The following is a 7,217-nucleotide window of genomic DNA, read 5'->3' as shown; positions in this document are numbered from 1 at the left end:
TATAAAACATTGTGTATAAGGTATAAAACATTGTTATTACATTAACAGTCATAAATAAATGCCTATCAGTAGGAGAATGCCTTAAAGCATGTTACATTTAAGCAAAGGTCTACTATGTAGCCATTAAAAATAATGCGGTAGATCTGTAAGTTTTGTTATATAACATGTTATTGTGTTAAATGAATAAGCAAAAAGCACAGAAGTATTACAGTATGATGTTTGTGCGAAAAAAATATGTTCAGAAGCTTGAAAGATTGCTAAGAATTTGATAAAGGAGACAGTGATATTTCTGGAGAAAAAAAAGAATAAGTCTGGGGTGGGAGGGAAAGGTTTACTTTTCATTTTACACCTATTTCTACCTTAACATTAAAAAAGTTGATGTATTTCGGCTGAGTGCAATGGCTAACCCCTGTAATACTGGCACTTTGGGAGGCTGAGGCGGGTGGATCACTTGAGGCCAAGAGTTCAAGACCAGCCTGGCCAACACGGCAAGACCTCATCTCTACTAAAAACGCAAAAATTAGCTGGACGTGGTGGTGTACAACTGTAATCCCAGCTACTCAGGAAACTGAGGCATGAGAATCACTTGATCCTGGGAGGTCAAAGTTGCCGTGAGCAGAGATCATGCCACTGCACTCCAGCTTGGGTGACAGAGTGAGATCCTGTCTCAAACAAACAAACAGAAAAATTGATGTATTTCTTTTAAGTCTATAGTAAAAAGAAAATGCAATTAAAAATGCAAGTGGCAAAAGGGAAACAATCTAAAAGGGAGAAGCTTGAATAAGCACCCCGATAGGAACTGGGGATTGACTAATGAGATGTGAAAACTGGTTCTTTTTAATTGAATATTTCATATATTTGCCCCCTGAAGTTTTTAGAATACAAAAAAAGCAATCAAAATTTCTAATGCTAATACTTTCAGATTTCTTAAGTGATCAGGAAGTCGCTTTCACATGCTGCCATGGTCATTTTATCCTAATATTTATTGAAAACTTACTCTGTGCCTAGTACTATGCTAAGACTTTAACATACATTATTTCATTTGCTCCTCACAACAAAGCTATAGGGTATTATACTTAATTTGGTTTCTATCTGAGGAAACTGAGGCTTACAGATGTGAAGTAACTTATCCAAGGTCATCAGTAGGTAAATAGCAGATATGGAATCAGAAACTCAGAACTTTTCCCTTAATCTCTTTGTTGGATATTTCCAAGAATTGAGAATGCAAAAGTCAGGTTCTGATGACTTAGATTTTGTCTATGCTGCCACAAAGAAACAATGCCATACAATATTATGCTGAGTTATGGTGTAAATATTTGTAGTTTCCACGGATAATTGACTTTCACCTTTGCCTGTGTAGGTTGCCTTGAGGTGCTTTTCTACCCTCACCAGCCGTAACGAGCCCGCCCAGCAAGCATCCTGAAGTCCAAGGGCAGGACTAGGTTATTGCTGGGACAACAAAGGTTATTAAATGCAGGGCAAGGCGCGAGGTCTAGGAGAAGTGGGGCTGGTCTAGGAAGACGGTCAAGCCTCAGAGATCAGCAAAGTCAGGGAGTTTGTAATTTGGAGAGGCTGTCTGCAGAAGACGAGATCAGAAGAATCTCAGACACATGCTCCAGGCAACCCAGGCTCAATAACCCAGATAGAGGGAAACAACTGGGTGTCAGAGCCTTTGAAGAGGGGCTTAACACTGAGTCAAAGATTTCTCAAGGTCAGAGTGCTTGTGTGCATGGTGACTGGGGACCATTAATGAGACAGCCTACAGGATGGGAGGATTGAGAGGTAGGCAGTGCCTCTTGACTCCTACTTTTTTAGGTTCTCAAGAGCACGGACCAGGTCTTATTATCTTTGAAACCCTGGGATCTGGTAGCCCACATATAGCAGGCACTCAGTTAGTGTTTGAAAATGAACTGTGGACTGGTGTCTGTATCCCCTTTTCTCTGCTCAGCAGCCAGAGTTCCCTTTGAAGATCTTCTAAATCACTCGCCTCTGTGTAGAAGGATGAATGAGACGGGAAAGGAAGAGTCATGACCAGGGAGACAAGATGCCTGGCGGGATGTACACTGGAAATTTTCATTCGTAGAAAAAAAAATCCTTCTCTCTCCCGCTGAGTACCCCCGGGCCCTCGCTAAGAATCCTCCCAACCTTAAAGGCTTTTGAATGGAAGGTTGCGATTGGGTTATTAGTTCTCTTCTCTCCAGCTTTTGTAAAGTTCTTACAAATCAACTCAGTTTGTTTTTTAACTGTTTCTCTAATAAGCTCATGGTTCTCTCAGAGGCTTAGTTTTCTGTTATCTTGATTTGGTGTGACAAGGAACTTCTATGTCAGTTTATCCCCCAGAATGGAATTCTCCCCCCTCCCTTTTCCTACTGCAAACAAAACAGACCAACAAGCAAATTAACCAACCAACCAATCATCTTACCTTTCTAAATTGTACTTTCGAATAAATAGATTTTGACAGTCAAATAAATAGATTTTTACAGTCCTACAAATTAGACATATCATTCAGCTTTATTGTGAACTCCTGGGAGAAAAATAGATAAACTAGCACTTTTTCATCTATTTTGACCCTATTCTACCATCCTCTGGTGAAATTAGGTATTGCAAATCAATTTCTAAATGTGGATATTCTTTTCTTTATTTGACCAGGGTTAATATCAATAGAGTGAAAAGAGCACTCAGATTATTTTATAATAAACACATTAAACCTCACCTTTTCTTTTCTTTTTTTTTTCTTGTTTTTTTTTTTGTGATACAAGGTTTTACTCCTGTTACCCACACCGGTGTGCAGTGGCATGATCTCAGCTCACTGCAGTCTCAACCACCTGGGCTCACATGATCCTTCCACCTCAGCCTCCAGAGTAGCTGGAACCACAGATACGCGTCACTATGCCTGGCTAATTTTTGTATTTTCAGTAGAGACAGAATTTCCCCATGTTGCCTAGGCTGGTCTGAAACTCCTGGCCTCAAGTGATCTGCCTGCCTTGGCCTCCAAAGGTGCTGGGATTTCAGGCACGAGCCGCCACGTCCAGCCATGTTTCATTTTTCTTATTACCTTTCTTATTACTTTTGTGGAATCACTTTTACTTATTTCCTAATAGAAAAAACAAGTGTCTCCTGAATGATAATGTAAACTTCTTTCATTGCTATGTAATACTCATTTAGGTTTTGTCTTATATTATTATTTGTTCTGAGCTCTCTTACTTAGCATATTCTCTCTCACCCTTTTTCTGTTTCCTGGAAGCTATGTCATAGCTCATTGTCATCTTTGCCTGCCATATTTTATTTTTCAGTTTTTTATGGTGGTTTTATTGAAACACAAAACATGCACATGAGCTGTCTCTTCATTTTCTTTGCTGCACAACCTGGCATTGTGGTTGGTGACTCTGATGGCCAGCTGGGTTGCCCTTTCCATGTGGCTTTGCGGTTCTGGAAGGAAACATTGTGAGTGATCTCAGCAAAGTAAGATTTGTTGCACATCAGCAGCGCTTCCAGCTCCTTGGAGTTCTGGACCAGGAACTTCAGGAAGCCATCGGCAGCGTGTGCTTTGTGTTTTTTTGTTGCGCCCATAACCAGTGTTGGGCATCAAGATCTGGCCCTTGAACTGTCTACGAACCATGTTGTCAATACCTCTGGCTTTCCCAACAGTTACGCTTAATTTTGACATGTTTGTCTAACAGGTGCTGGATGAACTTCTTGGTCCTCTTTTTGATGATCTTGGGCTTCATGAGGGATCTAAGAACGGCCATGATGCCATGGAGAAGATGGCTGCCATCTCCATAGGCAGTGCCGAGGAAGACAGCTTTGCTTGCCGTATTTTAAAAATGTTTGTTTAAAAGATCTACTTCAATGACACATACAGAATGTTAATGACTATGTTTTGAAGGGTTCTATAATGTTTAACATAACCTGTAGAACAGAAATCATGCTCACATGAGTTGTAGTCACCTTTTCATACTATTGTATATTATACCATTGTCTATTAGCTACATATAAGTACGTGATGGTGAAGAGTGTATAGAATTCTGGAAAGTTAAAATCTTTAGGCTAATGTACACTTTCCATTTAATATGACAAATAATGATTGACTTGTGCTTGGGATTTTTTTTAAAACTTTTACTACAGATGCTTTATTTATTTATTTTAAATTTTACTTATTTATTTTTTGAGATGAGGTCTTACTATAATGGTAGGTTGGTCTTGAACTCTTGGCCTCAAGCAATCCTCCCACTTCAGCCTCCCAAGGTCTTAGGATTACAGATGTGAGCCGCCACACCTGGCCATTAGAAGCTTTACTTTAAAAAGTGATTTTTAACAAGAGTTAAATTCACAGAGGGAGGTTCTAAAACCTTAAACATGAGTTAATATGACCTCAATTTCAATCTTGAGACCTAAGATGATGCATTAGTTTCCTAGGGCTGCTGTAATAAAATACCACAAACCAGGTGGCTTAAAACAACAGAAATTCATTCCCTCACAGTTCTGGAGGACAGAAGTCCAAAATCCAGGTATCTCCGGGTTTGGTTCCTTCAGGAGGCTCTGAGGGAGAATCTGCTCTGTCCCTCTCTCCCAGCTTCTGGTGGTGGCCAGCAGCCCTTGGAGCTCCATGGCTCATGGCTGCCCACCTGTTTCTCCTGTAGTCTTCACTTGGCTTTCTCCTCTGTGTGTCCCTGTGTCTTTTCCTTTTCTGTCTTTTATAAGGATTCTCATCAATGGATTTAGGCTTCCATCCTATTTCAGGATGATTTCATCTCTAGATCCTTACCTTAATTACATTTGAAAGGACTCATTCCAAATAAGGTCACAGTCTGAGGTTCTGCTTGGATGTATCTTTTAGGGGTCACTGTGCCACCCACTACACATGGAAATCATCACCTGTGGTTTGCAGCTTTGAAGAAAATATGTGCTGTCTTCCCTGAGCACTGGTGTCCTAAACCACTTTCTTTGTCTTTCTCTTGTCTCTGGCCTTGGCTTTATGGCCCTACTTTCAATGTTTTATGAAATGGTGCTTTCAGTATGAATTAGTGGATTTGTTCAGAACAATATTCTATGTAATTGTTCCAATTCCATAAAATTATGTAATTACATTCTATTTCTTGGTATATAAATTCAGGAAAAGAGAGAATCTTATTTGCCTCTGAGAAATAATGAATTGAAAGTACCAGATATTACTGTCTGTTTATTTATTCACTTTCCTATTTTAAAGGTTTTAAGGTATCTTACGTAAATAGATAAAAATGAGATAAAAGTCCACTTGAATTGAGTGGAAGAGGAATGCAGGAAAAAAAAACCCCTGAAAGTAGAAGGGATAGGAAAAACTAAGATAATATTCTCACATACAAATTAGAAATAAAAATATAAAACATTTAAACCCATAAATTACAGAAGGCGACTTTATATTTGACTTCGTTTTCTGGTAATCCATTCAAAGAAGAAAGCAGGTACATGCTTCAATGTGGTCATAAAATTACAACAAATAATTTTAATTAGTTGCTTGAGGGAAGCACATTTGTTCCTGACCCAGACTCAAAAGAATTCTTGTGGGATCTCCCAGGGAGGATGTACTATGTAATTAACAAGTGCAATGCAATCAGCAACATCCTCGTAGTAAACACAGTGAGCAGTTTCCACAGGTTCTTGTTCATAATGTCCCTCAATGTCGGCCAGTGGGTAATTTGATGAAAACAAGTCCAGAGAGCTCAAAAGAACATGGTTCAGGGATGGAGCTCCATGTTTTTCTGGATTACTGGAGAGAGGGATTTTTAGAAGATTCAAATGAAGGAATAGCTTACTTGCTTTTCAAATAATATTCCAGAAATATTGTTTCTCACCCTGATTTTGGTTTGCACTGCACAGCAGTGATTCCAGGTCCTACACATGACATTACCTGCAAGGTGGCTGCCTGCAATGCCAGCTCAGGGCACAGCCATGTGGGTGAGCTGGCAGCCAGTGGGCTGGGCTGACAACCTGTGCCACACACATGCTGGACAGAAGCTGCCTCCCCTCTACGTGGAGGTGGGATGAGGGCATATCCTTGGATGCCACCAGGATTTTCTTCAGAAATTGGAGCCTGCTGCAGTGCCCAAAAGAAGGGGCAACAAAGGCCACCAAAACTCCACAGTAAATGGCATGGATTATTTAAATATTTGAAAAACCTTAAAGTGACTGTGGCAAAATACTTACTTCTGATACATAAAATACATTTAATAAAGTGTCACATGACTTTTATTGTTAGTGTCCCCTCTTGGTGTACCTTCTTCTAAAATAAACTGGCATAAAGAACTGTTTCTAGGGAAATCGAATGAATTAGTGTGTTATGTAGAATTAATATCTTTATGCTAGTTAAAAGTTGGGGAACCTCTGATGAAAATGTTGACTTGGATTTAAAAATAGATCTCTAGTTCTTCTTCCCAGCAGATATCCTATAGGAGGGTCATTTATCTATTGAAAGCATACCTAGTTTGTGATAAGAAAGCCTCTTCATCTATATTTTGGCTACTTATGATTTTATTTTTATAGAATTCCTTATCAATTATTAACACATCTTCTTGATAATAAATCATCTAGGCACAGATGGAATCTCCTCCCACTGGTGAAGGCAAATGCTTGTCTCAGCAGAAGAGCAGAAAAGCAAGAGAAAGAAGCTTTTCCTTGGATACTTTATGCCACAGCAAAGCTAGAGAGAAGCCAATTACATTTGCTTCCCATGATGCTGCAAAGGTTTGGGGAGAGTAGGAAAATCTTGGACTTTTATATTGAGTCCTTGATCACCCACACCTCCTAGCCCCCTTCAACATCAACACCTCCGGCATTTAAAAAGTGGGGCAGTGAGTCTGTAGCAGGAGGATGCAGAGGCTGCTGCGTGTTTGCGGAGCCGTCCAGGGGATTAACCGGCTGGGTTCAGCTGGGTAGTACTCTTTTGGATCTAGAGGCGGAGTTCTCCTTGTTCTCACAAAATGTCTAAAGTTAGATTCATGCCCCAGGCAGGTCTCCTGGTACCGGCTTGGTGTGGCGGCTCTGGCCACAGTTTAGAGCAACTTCAGAAGCACGCTGTTTCACTCTGTGCCAGAGCTGGCTTCAGTTTTGAAGAGATTAGCGAAGCTCAGCGCTGGGCGCCTTGCATTAGCATTGCTTCAGCGCTAAGGACATTCCTGGCCACAGTCACTGCCATTTTCCCCTACCCACAGGTGTGAGTTAGAGACAAGCAGAAGAGTGAG

Source organism: Gorilla gorilla, chromosome 7 (assembly GCF_029281585.2).
Source record: "Gorilla gorilla gorilla isolate KB3781 chromosome 7, NHGRI_mGorGor1-v2.1_pri, whole genome shotgun sequence".
Taxonomy (NCBI): domain Eukaryota; kingdom Metazoa; phylum Chordata; class Mammalia; order Primates; family Hominidae; genus Gorilla; species Gorilla gorilla.
The sequence above is the reverse complement of the archived record's forward strand: the minus strand, read 5'-3'. Positions refer to the sequence as shown.